At 41.3% G+C, this 18178-nt stretch overlaps 1 protein-coding gene across 2 annotated transcripts in view; it reads left to right on the forward strand.

Moving 5' to 3' along the window:
• Positions 1–240: 240 nt before the first annotated feature.
• CNST (consortin, connexin sorting protein) overlaps positions 241–18178 on the forward strand; it is a 110484-nt gene continuing 92546 nt past the window's right edge. Inside the window, exons 1-2 of one of the 2 annotated variants that reach the window (XM_044267079.1) lie at positions 290–308; positions 4409–4531. The gene's annotated coding sequence lies outside the window, so the exon portion shown is untranslated. Of the gene's footprint in view, positions 309–4408; positions 4532–18178 lie in introns of both variants that reach the window. The other variant, XM_044267080.1, reaches the window with a different exon arrangement.

An 18178-nucleotide genomic window follows, 5' to 3' on the forward strand; every position in this document is an offset into this window, starting at 1 on the left:
ACGAAGAGAGAGACGGACCATCCGGGTTGTGGCTGGGCTGGTACTCTATGGTAGTCCGTCCCCCTACGCTTCCTCTCTAGCCGCTCGAGCTCTATGCTCCGCGGTCGCGGGCCGCCCGCCGCCAGCCGGCCAGCGGGGAAGGGTGCGCAGAAGGAGGCGGGGCGGGAAGGCAAGAGGTGTCTCCTCCACCCGAGCGGCGGGAGACCCGAGCAGGCTCTGTGACAGCTCTTCGGCCGCCATGTCAGCGAGCGGGGCTGGAAACAGACCCGGCGTCCAGCCGTAGCCCTGCGTTCGCCTCCGACTCCCAGGTGAGGAGAGGAAGAGCGGGATGCGGGGCGCCGGCCGGCGGGCGGCCGCCGCGGGAAACCCCCGGGGACCCCGTCGCTCCTCCCCCGGCGCCCCGCGCAGCGGCTGCGCTCCCGGCGCGGGGCTGCCCGGTGCCCTCCGCGCTTGCCCGCGCGCCTCGGGTGGCTGCAGCCGGCTGTCTGTGCGGCGCTCGCCCGCCGCCGCTGCCCCGGCTCCCCACCCCGGGGACCGTCCTTGTTTGCCTTCTTACCTGTCCCCTCCGCCACCCCCGAGAACCGCCCGGGGTCTCCCATCCCTACCTCCCTCTGGGCCGGGATCTCCCTTAGTCTTTATTTTTAATTTGCGGGTTGAACAGATTTAAAGTTAAGGCTTTTATAAAAATCAAGGTTTAAAAGCGTTAAATCCCTTCGTAAGCTGGGAAGGGTTGCGACCTCAGGATGCTTATTTTGATCCCTGTGTAAACTTACTCACAGGCGTACTGTGGCGTGCAGTTTTGAAGACCCATTCCAAAGCCTCTAAAAATAGGACGCTCTAATGGAAATTTTGGCAATCTTTTTACCGGTTGGGCAATGTTAGGAGACTCGATTCGTTGAGCGTGATTCCGGGGTTTAGGGATTATACTCAGACAGAGATTTACCCATTACTCTTTACACCAGGGCAGGAAGCTGCAGCCAGTCAACACCCCCATTAAAATATGTGCGATCCTTTCTGCTTACTCGACTGGGAGCGTAATTGAGCTTGGTATTTATATGCACGAGGAAAAGGTTTCTAAGGAATGTATCACCTGGCGAATTGAAGTCTGAAGATTATACTCAGCTGATGAATCTCAAAATGGATAAAGAAATTGACAGGCAAATATGTGTGGCCTTTTGGGGATTATAAATTTGCTAGGAGACCTTAGAAAGTATTTCAGCAACTGTTGCGGAAGCCTTGGGGACTCCTTGGTCCAAATTTCCTCAAATTCTTTTTTTTATACGTTTCCCCATTGACAGTTTTCTACAAGTGACTCTTGCATCCTCTGGACACCTGAGAAAGCTTTTCCTCTCCATTCTTTCTTTCTTTTTTTTAAGATTTGATTAATTTATTTGACAGAGAGAGAGATCACAAGCAGACAGAGAGGCAGGGTGAGAGGGGGAAGCAGGCTCCCTGCTGAGCAGAGAGCGGATGAGGGGCTCGATCCCAGGACTCCGGGCTCCCAAGACCCGGAGACGAAGGCAGAGGCTTAACCCACTGAGCCACCCAGTCGCCCGACCCCCTCCATTCTTTAAAGCGCTCTCTCCTCTACTCTTTTAAAAAATATTTTCATAGATTCAGAAATACAGTAATTTTTTTCCTCAAAAGCCCTGGAGGCCTGAGTACTTCTAAATCAAATAAAGAAGAAATATGTCATGCTAAAAGAATAAAGGTATTGCTTCTAGAAATGTGTTGTTTCTCACGTTTAAAATACTCTTTTAAAAAATCACGGTGCAAGTTATTTGTTTTTAAATATGTTTTCTTATTCCATATGGAATGGACTAAAGGTAGCCCATCTAGCCCTAGAGAAATTAATGTTTCTTATTTTGCTTTTGAGCTGTGTTTTTTTTTTTTCTTTCTTCTTCTCCTTTTTTCCTCCCTTAGTTTTGGACAAGAGAATTAAGTTGTAAGTATTTCCTTTTTATAATGTTAGTGGTTGGTTGTAGTTGAGGGTGCTTGAATAATAAAGATAAGATTTTATATAGCTTTCTGGGGCTCTAGGTCCTGGAAATGAAAGAAATGTTAATTTCACTTTAAAGATGTGATCAACATTCTGATCTACGTTATTAGAAACACTTGGTTTGTGTATTTCCCACCTTATTTTTTTAAGAGATGTAATTTCTGCATCCTGTGCTATTTTTGCCTTTTCGAAGTCAAGTAATCTTTCTTTAAAATGGTGTTAGGGCAAAGTGATTCTATTTTTACATTGTTCTTAAGTTATTTTTATTATAATATCAATGGATCCAGAAAAAAAATTGCTGCTTTTTCTTTTGGCTTTTATTTTTATTATTTATTCAAAGATTATTTATTTTAGAGGGCGCATGGTGGGTAGAGCACAGGGAGAAAGACAGGAAAAGAAGTGGACTCCCCGCTGAGCAGGGAGCCCCACATGGGTCTCTACCCTCACAACTCCAAGATTATGACCTGAACCAAAAACAAAATTTGGAGCCCAGCTGATGGGCCACCCAGGCACCCTTCTTTTGGCTTTTATTTATTTAAAGATTTTACATATTTGAGAGAGAGACAGTGAGAAAGAGCATGAGCGAGGAGGTCTGAGAGAGAAGCTGACTGCCTGTGGGACTGGGCACCTGATGGCGGGACTCGATCCCAAACTCCAGAGTCATGACCTGAGCTGAAGGCAGCCGCCAACCAACTGAGCCACCCAGGCGCCCTATTTACTTATTTTTCAGATTTTACTTATTTATTTGAGAGAGAGACAGTGAGTGAGCATGAAAGAGGGTCAGAGGGAGAAGCAGACTGCCTGCTGAGCAGGGACCCTGATGCAGTACTCGATCCGGGACTCCAGGATCATGACCTAGCCAAAGGCAGTTGCTTAACTAACTCAGCCGCTCAGGCGCCCCTTCTTTTGGCTTTTAAATGGCAGTCGTGATTGGGAAATGTCAAGTGATAGCTCATGTTTGCTATCAGAACTAAAGGTGTGAGTCTAGGGGCGTCTGGGTGGCTCAGTGGGTTAAAGCCTCTGCCTTCCTCTCAGGTCATAGTCCCAGGGTCTTGGGAGTGAGCCCTCCATTGAGCTCTCTGCTCAGCAGGGAGCCTGCTTCTCACTCTCTCTCTGTGGCCTCTCTTGCCTGCTTGTGACCGCTGTCAAATAAATAAATAAGATCTTTTAAAAAAATTTTAAAAAATAAATAAAAAATAAAAGTGAGTTTATAAGCATTGCTATAGAGACTGAAGGTCTGTAACAATCCAACTGTAAATGCAAGCCATATGAGCAATGTAAAGTCTCCTAAATAAAAAATAACAAATTAAAAAGTGAAATTAAGGGGCGCGTGGGTGGCTCAGTGGGTTAAAGCCTCTGCCTTCGGCTCAGGTCATGATCCCAGGGTTCTGGGATTGAGCCCCGCATCGGGTTCTTTGCTTGGCAGGGAGCCTGCTTCCCTTCCTGTCTCTCTGCCTACTTGTGATCTCTGTCTGTCAAATAAATAAATAAATAAATAATCTTTTTTTAAAAAGTGAAATTAATAATATATTTTATTTAATCCATATACTTTTAGATGTAATCGATTTGGTAATAATGAGATATTTTGCATTCTCTCATGCTTCATCTACAAAATCTGTTTTTTATACTTAGAGTACATTTGAATTCAGACCAGCCACATTTCAAGTGCTCAGTAACTACATGTACATAGCAAATGGCTAGGACCTTACTGAGCAACACATAGCTATAGGATAACTGTATGATTTTTTTTAAAAAAGATTTTTTTTGGAAAAGATTTTATTTATTTATTTGACAGAGATCAAGTAGGCAGAGAGGCAGGCAGAGAGAAAGGGGGAAGCAGGCTCCCTGCTGAGCATAGAGCCCAATGTGGGGCTTGATCCCAGGACCCTGAGACCATGGCTTGAGCCGAAGGCAGTCTTAACCCACTGAGCCACCCAGGCACCCCAACTGTGTAATTTTTTTTTTAAAGATTTTATTTATTTATTTGACAGACAGAGATTACAAGTAGGCAAGAGAGGCAGGCAGGGAGAGAGAGGAGGAAGCAGGGTCTCTGCGGAGCAGAGAACCCGATGTGGGGCTCGATCCCAGGACCCTGGGATCATGACCTGAGCCGAAGGCAGAGGCTTTAACCCACTGAGCCACCCAGGCACCCCCAACTGTGTAATTTTTAAGATGTCTTCCTACTCTGAGAGTTTGGAGTAAATCTAGGGGGTAAGTTTAAAACTCCATTTCCTAAGGTGCTGTGATATTCAAACTGAGAAGTTTGTGTGGCAGGAAGAAGGTTCCAAGAAGTCTCTTCCTCTTAGTGTTGACTGTATTCGCACTGAGGAGGATGAACAGGTGCATGTTTCCTGAGAGTGGTAAGATGATTAGAATGCTCAGTCATTTCCTCGGCTGTCATTGTTACAGTTATTGAGGTTTGCATGTCAACAGTGTATCAACGCCTGTGTGAGTCTCTGTTTACTTTACTTGTGGCTGTGAAGGAGGGAGAACTTGAAGACCTACAGGAAGATTGACCTTTACTGTGAACAGGTAGAGTTCCTGCTTTTGTAGACTTATTTTCTGAATCAGTTTCAGATGTGGCTTAGAATTTTGTAAATGTGCTCCTCTCTATGATGGCATTGCTTGTAAAAGGAAAGAGAAAATCTTATCAGCAAAATTCAGAAAGAAAGGGTTTAATTTTTGGCTCTAAAAGGCTGGGAGCCTGATTACTAGCAAATAATGTGCGTGTGGTGGTTTAGATAAATTTAAAAGGAAATATGACACTATTTACAAACAAAAAAAGATTTTATATATTCGAGAGAGAGAGAGAGAGAGAGAACTGGGGAGAGAAGGGAGGAGAAGTGGACTCCCCACTAAGCAGGGAGCCCAAGGCAAGGCGCAATTCCAGGATTGGGGGATCATGACCTGAGGGAAATATATTGCACTTTTTATAGAAAACTAATGACATGCTGGCTAGGTATGTGCTTTAAGTTGTTTTTGCAATGGGGTGATTGACATGGAACCATCTCTTGTTCAGCATTGTTAAAACTGAAAGATAACTCTGTTGGAAAACTAATCCTGCAGCTAACTGACTTCAGTGGGATCAATGGGACCCATCATTATTCCTATCTCAACTTGTATATTCTTTTTTTTTTTTAATTTTTTTAAAAAATTTTTTAGAGAGAGCAAGAGCAAGGGGAGGACCAGAGGGTAAGAGAATCCCACGCAGGTGCCATGGCCAGCTTGAAGCCAGACATGGGACACCATTTCAGGACCTCAAGATCATAACCTGAACTGAACTCACAAGTCACGTGTTTAACCAACTGAGCCACCCAGGAGCCCCTAGACTTGTATATCCTGTTAAACTTCCCTAAATACAACTTTATTTGCACTGTTTACATCTACATTGAATATTAAAATTTGGTGGCAAAATTCACCTGAAAGATTTAATATTTAATATAATCTAAGAGAAATGCTCCCTCCCCAAACTTTATGGCATAAAGAAATCTTAAATTACATGGTCAGTAAAAAAAATTCCTTTGTAAAGTCTGGTCGTTGTAGATCTGGCATATATTAAAGGATCAGAGATAGACTTGGGGAAGGAGAAGTGATTGGATGGTGCTTGTTTGGTGAGACATACGTGTACATTATAGTAGGAGAATGTGGTGTTTTCATTTGTATTTAAATCTAGATGACTGTCCATTGACACCATTTTAATGGAATAAGAAAGATAATATATTTTGTTCCTACAAATTAGTCTTGGCAACTTTTTAAAATTAATTTTTAAAATTTATTTTCAGCATGACAGTATTCATTGTTTTTGCACCACACCCAGTGCTCCATGCCATCCGTGCCCTCTCCAATACCCACCACCTGGTACCCTGACCTCCCACCCCCCGCCCCTTCAAAACCCTCAGATTGTTTTTCAGAGTCCATAGTCTCTCATGGTTCACCTCCCCTTCCAATTTCCCTCAACTCCCTTCTCTCCATCTCCCCTTGTCCTCCATGCTATTTGTTATGCTCCACAAATAAGTGAAACCATATGATATTTGACTTTCTCTGCTTGACTTATTTCACTCAGCATAATCTCTTCCAGTCCCGTCCATATTTGGCAATTTCTTTTTTTTAATTTGAGAAAGAGTAATTGAGAGTTTGGCAGTTCTCAATTTTTATTTTTATTTATTTATTTTTTTAAAGATTTTTATTTATTTATGACACAGAGATAACGAGAGAGGGAACACAAGCACAGGGGAGCTGGAGAGGGAGAAGCAGGCTCCCTACCGAGCAGAAAACCCGTATGGGGCTCGATCCCAGGACTCTGGGATCATGGCCTGAGCCGAAGGCAGATGCTTAACTGACTGAGCCACCCAGGTGCCCCCAGCAGTTCTCAATTTTTTTTTTTGTCCCAAAGATTTCACTCATTTGTTAGAGAGAGAGCGAGCACAGGCAGACAGAATGGCAGACAGAGGCAGAGGGAGAAGCAGGCTCCCCCTGAGCAAGGGGCCCAATGTGGGACTCAATCCCAGGACGCTGGCATCATGACCTGAGCCGAAGGCAGCCACTTAACCAACTGACCGGCAGTTCTCAATTTTTAAAGATCTTAAATGATTGAAGTGGCCTCTCCATGGATTTTTTTTTTTTTAATTGAGAAATTCTACTCACACACTCACTGTGTCTGTGTCTTGCTACTGTTGTGGAGCATTCTCTCTGAGTCCCTGAAGATTCACACAAATACAGGCTTTTTTGTTTATTTAGGAATCATTCCCTTGGGGGAAATTATATTTTCTTTTAACCAGGGAATACTTTTGTTTTTCACGCATTTGAAATAATTTATTTGTAATATTTTTAAAGAAGTACATCACTGGTCAATTATACCTCAATAAAAGAGAAAGGAAAATCATGTCTGAACATGATAACGTCATGTAAAACTTTTCTGAATCTTATAATAACTTGAGATTTCTTAAACTGTCCAATCGCTGTTGTGAGATTCTGCTGTCTGAAGTATTTGGAGATAGAAACTTAGTAGTAACACCCTGCTCCTCCCTGCCCTCTCTTAGAACTTCCTCTTTTTCTGTCATCATTAGCCATGTGGAAAGGAAAGATAGTAACGTGTCTGTCAAAATACTGACAAATTAAGTATATTTTTCCGTTTGACTGTAGGAAGAATGCTGAAGCAGTAAGCAACAAACACTGTCACCTTTATTGACATTTGGTCTTTTGACATTTTAAATGACAGTACTTAGGCGATTTTAGGAGTTAGCAATATTTTCTAATTGTTGTATCTGCTAAATTCTCTTATGAGAATACTTACCCTGTTTTTCCTGGAAGACTGCTACCTAGCTGAATAATTACTGGTTTTTTTTTCCTCTGTTAAATGCATCTAGAAAATTCAGTGCATTCAATGGTTGTGGTTTTCTAATTAGAACGAAGGCAAACTAACATTTTAAAGCATTTTTTATATTAGAGACTTTGAAATAATTTCCTTAAAATAGGTGAACTTTATGATAAGATACAGAATGCTGTTGTTTCTGAGTAGTTCAGAGCATACCACTTACATTTTACTTTTATGCATACATTGCTTTTCTTGCTACTTTTCTTTTTTGTAGGTAATAAAACTGTACAACTATATCTCAAAAAAGTTTTTAGAGGAACTGAAAAACATTGCTTAAGATTTTTCAATGAGAACTTTTTTTTTTCTTAACTCCTCTTTATTTTTTTTCCCAATTTATTTATTTTCAGAAAAACAGTATTCATTATTTTTTCACCACACCCAGTGCTCCATGCAAGCTGTGCCCTCTATAATACCCACCACCTGGTACCCCAACCTCCCACCCCCCCGCCACTTCAAACCCCTCAGACTGTTTTTCAGAGTCCATAGTCTCTCATGGTTCACCTCCCCTTCCAATTTACCCAAATTCCCTACTACTCTCTAACGCCCCTTGTCCTCCATGCTATTGGTTATGCTCCACAAATGAGTGAAACCATATGATAATTGACTCTCTCTGCTTGACTGATTTCACTCAGCATAATCTCTTCCAGTCCCCCAGTCCCGTCCATGTGAACTTTTTTTTTTTTAAGATTTTATTTATTTTCTTGACAGGGAGAGAGGGAACACAAGCAGAAGGAGTGGGAGAGGGAGAAGGAAACCCCTTGCTGAACGGGGCCCAGTGTGGGGCTCATATTGGGCTCCATCCCAGGACCCTGGAATCATGACCTGAGCCAAAGGCAGATGCTTAATGACTGAGCCACCCAGGCACCCCTATGAGCACTTTTTTTTGTGAAAATGTATTTTATTTATTGGAACCTAGTGGAGTTATTTCTTTTGTACCAGATTACTTCCTTCAGTTTTTCTTTTTCCCCTGCTTGTGGAGCATGAAGATGGTTTAGTTAACTCAGGACTTAAAAGGGTTCATACCAAAGTAGTTGTGATTTCCTCCCTCAAGTTCAACTCAGAAAAGAGTGAAAGTTCGTGGAAACTATGCTGATCAGTAAATTATGAAATTTTTCACAATTTTTTTTCCTGGAAAAGGCTTTATACTCATTTGTGACTTCTTAATCCAAATTCAGTCACCAGGCTTTATTTTCTTCAACACCTTACAAAGTAATCACTTCCTTTTGCTCCTATAGTTAAAAAAAATTTGTTGTTGTTGTGGAGTTCTTTACCATCCTAGTTAGAGCTATGCCTGTAGCACTGGGAAAGCAATGTAAAGAGCTAAAATTAGCGACAAGGTCATTTGACTTCCTTATTTTAGTCCTATAATACAGGTTTGGTGAATGAGGAGAGAAAAAAATGGTTTCTCTTCTTAGTCTTAGATCTGAACTCCAGCTTAAAAATTGATCTCCTAGGTCTTCTATCCACCAAATCTCATATTTTCACAAGCCAGAGAAAGATGTTTAACATTCACCTCAAGTAAAAGAACATTTAATTTGGGAGATAGTTTTTAATTTTATCAAGTGGCCTCTTTTTTAATTATAATTTTGTGGATTTTGATGCCTATTGGCTTTATGTCCTTTTTCAGCTGTTACCTGGGGAAAATGTAGGGATTCCCTAATGAACCCCAACATGGCTTTGACCTTTGCAAAATGGCTTGCCTTCCCTGAGAGCTTCAAAGAGTATATTCCTATGCGTGCAAAACGTGAGCAAAAATTCTGTTCCAAGAACACCTATGGAGGCTGAGAAAACAAATATTCTAAGAATGTCTGTCTTATAACTACTATACACTTGTATAGTACTGTGTATTTTGTCTAACCTTTGCTGTGGAGTTTCCATTCTGTTCTAGCTCCTCAGAATATGTGAAAAGATACCCATAATGCCCCAAAACTTATTCTGCCTTACCTCACCTTTTGGTTTCTGTTCTTCTATGGAAAGTTCAAAAGTCAGAACAGGTCATGGTTTATTAGAGACTTGAAGTGGGGGAGGAGTATAAACCCTACTCCTTCCCTCTTTCCTCTTCTGCCTTCTCTATTACAAAAGTAATCATGCTCCAGAGAGAAAATGTAGATAAGTTTTAACTTGAGGAAAACATGGTTATTCAAAAATTAGTATTTTGTCTGTAGTTGAAGTTAATAAGAAGCTTTAATTTAGAGTCAGAATCCATTGGTCTCTCATGCTACTTAAGATGTCAGATGGATTTGTCAGGAAGAAAGTGAGTACAAGTATATTTTGAGTACACAGACATAGGCTATACTAGAGTGTATTTAGTAGTATTTCTTTTTATCATATATTTTTCTTCAGGGACTATTCACCACTGAAATAATACATCTTCGAGGAAAATCGTATTCTACCAATAATATTTTATTGATTTATTTATTTTTTTTAAAGCACCCTAAAGTATCCTTATCCAGGACAATTTTTTTTTTCTCTATTGGTTTATCTTTTTAGAATTTGTAACCTAGAGTAAACTGCCTTGCCCTGGCATTCTATCTTTTCCTAAAACCCCATCAAAATACATTCTCTTGAATAATAAAAAAAAGCATATTCCCTTTTTTTAAAAAAAAAAAAGATTTTATTTATCTGGGGGAGAGCAAGCAAGCAAAAGAGCAAGAGCAGGGGAGAAGGGCAGAGGGAGAGGCAGACTCCCCCCTGAATAGGGAGCCCAATGCGGGACTCGATCCCAGGACTCTGCGCTGAAGGCAGACGCTTAACCTTAACCAACTGAGCCACCAAAGGCACCCCGAAAGAATATTCACTTTTACACCTGTCTTTTTTCCTGCCTCTCTACCAACTTTCAGTGTGCTCTAGATATAAGTCAACATGTCACTATTAACCAGACAAAAATGCACGAGTCTGGAGTTCTTGATGTGCTTGAACTGGCTAATGGTGGGAGGGGTGACAGCAGAAAGCAATTGACAGTACAGAGGAGTAGAAATTGAGGGCCGGAACATGGGATGCTGGGAGTGGCCTGTGGGATGTTGGGGGCTCATCTGAGGTGCAGAGATTGCTTTGGTGCCAGTAACAATATAAAATTGGTGATACTGGCTGCACTGGCCAGACAGTATGATGTCACCAGAGATCATTGAGACATGAAGAAATACTTATTCCACAAACGTATCAAGTCACTGTTTTTTTTGTTGTTTTTTTTTTTTTAAGATTTTATTTATTTATTTGAGAGAGAGAGACAGTGAGAAAGAGCATGAGCGAGGAGAAGGTCAGAGAGTGAAGCAGACTCCCCATGGAGCTGGGAGCCCGATGTGGGACTCGATCCCGGGACTCCAGGATCACGCCCTGAGCCGATGGCAGTCGTCCAACCAACTGAGCCCCCCAGGCGTCCCTGTTTTTATTATAAAACACCAAGTACTCGTTTTCAGCAGAGAAATCTGCCTCTGATATGCAGGATGGATTGAAAGGGCTATGTGAGGGGGCGCCTGGGTGGCTCAGTGGGTTAAAGCCTCTGCCTTCAGCTCAGAACATGATCCCAGGGTCCTGGGATCGAGTCCCACATTGGGCTCTCTGCTCAGTGGGGAGCCCCCCCCCCCGCCTGCCTCTCTGCCTGCTCGTGATCTCTGTCTGTCAAATAAATAAATGAAATCTTTAAAAGAAAGAAAGAGGGGGGTGGCTCAGTGGGTTGGGGCCTCTGCCTTTGGCTCAGGTCATGGTCCTGGGGTCCTGCGTTTGAGCCCCACATCGGGCTCTCTGCTCTGTGGGGAGCCTGCTTCCTCATCTCTCTCTGCCTGCGTCTCTGGCTACTTGTGGTCTCTCTCTGTCAAATAAATAAATAAAATCTTTAAAAAAAATAAAAGAAAGAAAGAAAGAAAGGGCTATGTAAGACAGCGAGAGCCTTAATTAAGAGTAAATATGTCGGCCTGAACTCCTTTTGAAATTTTCCTAGTAACTTTGGAAATGACAGAATTAATGAGTTTTTACTTCTTGTTCAAAAGCAGAATAGAAACTAAGCTAGAGAACTCCCGGCTTAGGTTTTGTGATTTAAAAATAGTGTTAAAATTGTGTTGGATGGGGCTCCTGGGTGGCTAAGTGGGTTAAGCTGCTGCCTTCAGCTCAGGTCATGATCCCAGGGTCCTGGGATCGAGTCCCGCATCAGGCTCTCTGCTTCAGCGGGAAGCCTGCTCCCCCCCACCCCGCCCGCCTGCCTCTCTGCCTACTGGTGCTCTCTGTCTGTCAAATAAATAAAAATATTTTTAAAAAATTGTGTTTGATGCTGTATGGATTATGTTCTTTATCCTAGTTGAGTTCATTACTTAATGTTACTGATAATCCACATGACCTACACACTACAGTATATAAGTGCATGTACACATTACAACATTCATACACATTTTGGTGAATAATTTTGAAATATAGTGGCTTGTGAATAAATCCAAACCCAGCATCAGGTCCTGTCAGGTTAATGGCTAATGTTTGAGCCCATAGGTGAACCATATTATACTAAATACTGTGAGAAAAGCAGTGGAAATCAGTTTTCACCTAAATATTTGATGAAAAATACACATCATAAGTATATTTACATAATTTTATTTCTCAGTCTCATATTTCTTTTTTTTTTTTTTTTTTTTTTTTAAGATTTTTTTTTTTATTCATTTATTTGACAGAGAGATCACAAGTAGGCAGAGAGGCAGGCAGAGAGAGAGAGGAGGAAGCAGGCTCCCTGTTGAGCAGAGAGCCCGATGCGGGACTCGATCCCAGAACCCTGAGATCATGACCTGAGCCGAAGGCAGCGGCTTAACCCACTGAGCCACCCAGGCGCCCCTCTCAGTCTCATATTTCTTAATGTCATGAACAGCTGTATGTAAATTTGTTTCAGTTTTCTAGACAGGGAAAGAAAAATACATGAAAAACTTTGTTGTTTAGTATAATTTATAAAAATTCAGTAAATATTGTATAGAATTTTGTTTTTTTATTTTATCGGAATTTCAAATGCCACCTTTTTGACTTAGGATTTAGTGAACGTACAGGGATGGTTTCTGTAACAGTTGAGATGAGTTCATTTCTAAGATCTGTAACGTTCCTCAGTAGAGGTCTATACTTTGTGCCCTTGAAAAATGGCTTTGAAGGAACTCCTGTTTCTCTAGGTTATTGGCAGATATTTCAGGCAACTCTTTGATGGTTTTAAAATAGAACAAAAAAAGCAATGGCTGTCTTCTGAAATGGTGAATAAACACACATCCCAAAAGGAAGAAAACCCTCAATATATTATATAAGATAATGTGTGTCAAAGTGATTACCTTCCATAGGGTGTAGCATACAGAAAGCACTTAGTAAATGGTGTGTTTTGTTTTAAATTTGCTAAACTTTTGTGATAACCTTGTATTTACTTGTATTATTTTCATTTTAAAGAGTAGTATTTAGATTAATGGTAGCATTATTAGTGATTTTTTAAAAATATGTTCTTGATTCTACTTTTTTAAGATTTTATTTATCTTAAAAGATTTTTTAAAAATTTATTTGAGACAGAGAGAGAAAAAAAACAAGTAGGCAGAGAGGCAGGGAGAGGGGTAAGCAGGCTCCCTGCTGAGCAGAGAACCTGATGCAGGGCTTATTCCCAGGACCCTGAGACTCTGACCTGAGCTGAAGGCAGAGGCTTAACCCATTGAGCCACCCAGGCATCCCAAAATTTTATTTATTTTAGAGAGAGAGAGAGAAAACGCACATGAGGTAGAGCCAGGGGGAGGGGCAGAGGGAGAGGGAGTGAGAGGATCTCAAACAGACTCCCCAGTGAGTGTGGAGCCTATGCAGGGCTTCATACCAGAACCCTGATCATGATCTGAGCTGAAACCAAGAGTCAGATACTTAACCGACTAAGCCACTCAGGCACCTAGTGATTCAACTTTAAAAAAATTTTTTTGAGTATAAAAATATATCTTTAGGGAACCTGGGTGGCTCATTGGGTTAAGCCTCTGCCTTCAGCTTAGGTCATGATCTCAGGATCCTAGGATAGAGCCCCGAGTCAGGCTCTCTGCTCAGCAGGGAGCCTGCTTCCTGCCCCCTCTCTGCCTGCTGCTCTGCCTACTTGTGACCTCTCTCTCTCTCTCTGTCTGTCAAATAGAAACAAACAAAAAAGTTAAAACATACCTTTAAATATGCAAAATATAGAAAAGTGCCAAAAAAGAAAAAAAAATCACTTGTACTCCCATTGACCAAGAAAAGGAACTGGTAACAGTTTTGTGTATTTACTTTCAGTCTCTGCAGTGTGTGAACACAGTTGAGATCCTGTGATGTGTTTCAGAATCTACCTCAGTCATTGTATCGTAGATTCATAATGTACATTTTTTGTGACTTTGTAACACTTGGAGTATAAATGGCTGAGGGAGTTGCTCCTCTGTCATTGAACATTTAGGTTGTTTCGCGTTTGTCACTGACTGCCACAGAGACCTTGCACAAACTATCGAAACACTTTTCCCCTTAGTTTTTGTATGTGTAGATGGGGGAAATGATACAAAGTTACAAAGATTAACTGAAGTAATGTGAATGGAATTATGCAGAGCAGTTCCTGGAACAAAATAAGTCTTTAAAAGGATGCCTCCACGTCCAGCTTTGCGCATAGAAGATCCCTCCCCCCTTCTTCTTCTTCTTCTTCTTCTTCTTTTTTTTTTTTTTTTTTTGTTGATATTCAGAGTATTTCTTTCCCCATCAGTCTTCAGAAATAAAACTACTAGGTCTTAACGGTTTTGATATTCCTGCTACATATTGTGAAGTTGTTTTCTGATACATTGTGCCAATTTACATTCAGACTGAGGGGCCTGTTTCAATGTGTATTTCATTGAACCCTTACCAATACTACATATCTTGTTTTTAAAAATCCATGTACATTTTAGGGTGCCTGGATGGCTCAGTGGGTTAAAGCCTTGGGGTGCCTGGGTGGCTCAGTGGGTTAAAGCCTCTGCCTTCGGCTCATGTCATAATCCCAGGGTCCTGGGATTGAGCCCTGTATCGGGCTCTCTGCTTGGCAGACAGCCTGCTTCCTCCACTCTCTCTCTCTGCATGCTTCTCTGCCTGCTGTGATCTCGGTCTTTCAAATAAATAAATTAATTTAAAAAAAAATAAAGCCTCTGCCCTCGGCTCACATCATGATCACGGGGTCCTAGGATTGAACCCTTCATTGGGCTCTGCCCAGTGGGGAACCTGCTTCCCTCTCACTCTCTGCCTGCTTGTGATCTCTGTCTGTCAAATAAATAAATAAAAATCTTTTAAAAAAAAATCCATGTACATTTTAGAGGTAAATAAGTTGCCCATTGTAGTTAGGGAAGACATTTTATAAAAGACTAGTATGGAATAAAGAGAGATGGGTTGCTGAGAGACTGGTAACAAGGCTTGGGAGTTGGGATTTGAGCTAAAATACAGGCAGTAATGAGTTCAGGAGGCCTCCTGCTACTCCTCTTGCTTTCCCCAGCCAGCCAGTCAGTTTTCTCTAAAAACTCCTGGTCTTTGTACCTGTAATTTTTTTTTAAAGATTTTACTTATTTATATGACAGACAGAGTAGGCAGAAAGGTAGGCAGACAGAGAAAGATAAGCAGGCTCCCCGCCAAGCAGAGAGCCCGATGTGGGGCTCGATCCCAGGACCCTGGGATCACGACCTGAGCTGAAGGCAGAGGCTTTATCCACGGAGCCACCCAGGTGCCCCCTTTGTACCTGTATTGAAGTGCCTGTCCTACCCCACCTGTTCTTCTTGTCCATCTATCTAATATTTTGATTCCTTCTTAATCTCCTCCATGTCTTTTTCATGTCCAGGCGCCTGCCTGGCTAAAACAACAGAGCACTGCAGAGTGTTCTTGGCCGGCAGGCTCACTTGAGGAAGAAAGAAGGTGACTGACCCACCAAGTTTAGTAATTACCAAATTTACCAAACACTAAATCAGTATACCTCCCCAGAAGTGAGTAAAGCAGTCTATCAGGAATGGGGAAGGTTTCTTTACTAACACAACTCTCATTTTTTGTATTAACTATCACATTCCTAGTGATAAAAAAGAAAAAAAATTAACGTATGTTCAGGGCTTTTTAAAGTTTTTTTTCTTTTTTTGAAAGATTTTTTTAAAAGATTTTATTTATTTATTTGAGAGGGAGAGAATGAGAGAGAGAGAGCACAAGATGGGGAAAGTCAGAGGGAGAAGCAGACTTCCTGCTCAGCAGGGAGCCCAATGTGGGATTAGAGCCTGATGCGGGACTCGATCCTGGGACCCCCAGGATCATGACCTGAGCTGAAGGCAGTTGCTTAACCAACTGAGCCACCCAGGCACCCAAAGAGATTTTATTTTATTTATTTTTTTTTAAATTTTATTTATTTATTTGACAGGCAGAGATCACAAGTAGGCAGAGAGGTGGGCAGAGAAAGAGGGGGAAGCAGGCTCCCCGCTGATCAGAGAGCCTGATTTGGGGCTCGATTCCAGGACCCTGGCATCAGGATCTGAGCTGAAGGCAGCGGCTTCAACCCACTGAGCCACCCAGGCACCCTAAGAGATTTTATTTTTAAGTAATCTCTACACCCAACATAGGGCTTGAACTTACAACTCCAAGGTCAAGAGTTACATGCTGTACTGACTGAGCCAGCCAGGCACCCCTACATGTTTTCTGAGTATAAAAATAATACAACTTACAATTCCATGAAAAGACAAGTAATCCAGTTTAAAAATGGGCAAAGTATCTGAATAGAACTTTCTCCAAAAAAAATATGCATGTGGCCAGTAAACACATGAAAAGATGCTCACTAGCCATCAGGGAAATGCAAATAAAAACCACAATGAGATAACTCTTTGTACTTGAGAGGAAGAAATTGGAACCCTTACACGTTGTTGGTAGGAATATAAAATGATGTGACAACTGTGAAAAATGTGGTTTCTCAGTAACTTAAACATCAGCTTAGCATATGACCCAGCAGTTCCACTTCTAGGTATATACAGAAAAGAATTGAAAACAGGTGTTCAAGAAAGAAAAAGTCTTGTATCGGAGTGAATATATCAGTATTACTCACAATAGCCAAAAAGTGGAAACAACTCAAATATCTGTCAGCTGAGGAGTGGATAAAATGTGCTATGTTGATACAATGGAATATGTTTTGGCAATAAAAAAAATGAGGTATTGGTAATATGTTGCCACATGGATGTATCTTGAAAACATTATACCAAACAAAATAAGCCAGGCCCAAACCACATACTGTATGATTCCGTTTATATGAAATATTTAGAATAGGCAAATCCATGGAGACAAAGTAGATTTGTGGTTAAGTGGGTGCCTGGGGTTGGGGGGAGAGGGAGCTGACAGAATGTAAAGTGACTTTTTTTTTTTTAAAGATTTTTCATTATTTATTCACTTGACAGACAAGACCACAAGTAGGCAGAGAGGCAGGCAGAGAGAGAGAGGAAGGGAAGCAGGCTCCCTGCCAAGCAGAGAGCCTGATTCGGGGCTCTATCCCAGGACCCTGGGATCATGACCTGAGCAGAGGCTTTAACCCACTGAGCCACCCAGGCGCCCCTGTAAAGTGACTCTTATTAGGTGTATGCCTGTGAGAGAGTGGGGAGATCCTTTCTGGAGTGATGAGGAAATATTCTAAAATTTCTTGTGACAGAGTTGCACACCTTCGTGAATATACCAAAAACAGTTGAATTATACATTTTAAATGTGTAAATTTTACAAGAATGTGAGTTTTATCTCAACAAGGCTATGATTTTTAAAAACTCAATTGGAAAAAAATGCATGTTTATCACATAAGATGTATAAAATACAGAGAAGTGCAAAAAGGAATAAAGTGAACTTATTAGAATGTTCTTTTTTTTTTTTTTAAAGATTTTATTTATTTATTTGACAGACAGATCACAAGTAGGCAGAGAGGCAGGCAGAGAGAGAGGAGGAAGCAGGCTCCCTGCTGAGCAGAGAGCCCGATGTGGGGCTCGATCCCAGGACCCTGGGATCATGACCTGAGCCGAAGGCAGAGGCTTAACCCACTGAGCCACCCAGGCGCCCTAGAATGTTCATTTTGATGAGCTACAAGAAAATAATATGAGCTTATTCAAGGTCATCACAGTTAATACCATTTTCAAGTTGCGATCAGAAATCGAATTTTTACAGAGCAGTGAATATCATATTAAATTGATGCTATTTTAATTTTATTGTTTTTTAAATTAATTTTTAAATTTGTTTTGGTTTAATAGTCATATTGGAGTTATAAGCACATAAACATTCTGTTTTTACATATTTGGGATTATAAGTAAAAATAAGATGTCATGTCAGTGCTTAAGGACCATCATAATTTTTATTATGTTTTTTAAGTGAAACCATTCAAGAAAAATATGGCATAAAGGGTTACAGTTGAAAGGGCCCATGTTTTTATTGCTGAGCAAATTAAGATTCCGAGAGATGGCTTGCCCAAGCTTTTCAAACAAGCTGTGAACAGGGCTTGGATTCGAATGCAGATTTCAGTACTCGCAACCCCATGTTATTTCTGCTTTATCACTTTCTTCTTTTCCCCGACTCCCAGTCGCTACTAACAGCTTGTCTTTTACTGTTGTTCATGTACATGTGCTCTGTCTCCTCAAATAGAATGAGTAGTCCTGGAGATTACACTTCTTAATTCTTTGATTAAAAAAATTCAATCCAGTACATTTGAAAATCTAATCGGCTTTATAACCTGACTCACGAATCAGGCACCACCTCACCTAGCAAGTCGAGGGAAGCTCCGCAGATGGGAAAGGCTTTATAAAGCAGGACAAGGAGGTCATACACAGAAGAAAGGATTATTTCAGATGAGGTCA

Source organism: Neovison vison, chromosome 10 (assembly GCF_020171115.1).
Source record: "Neovison vison isolate M4711 chromosome 10, ASM_NN_V1, whole genome shotgun sequence".
Lineage (NCBI taxonomy): Eukaryota > Metazoa > Chordata > Mammalia > Carnivora > Mustelidae > Neogale > Neogale vison.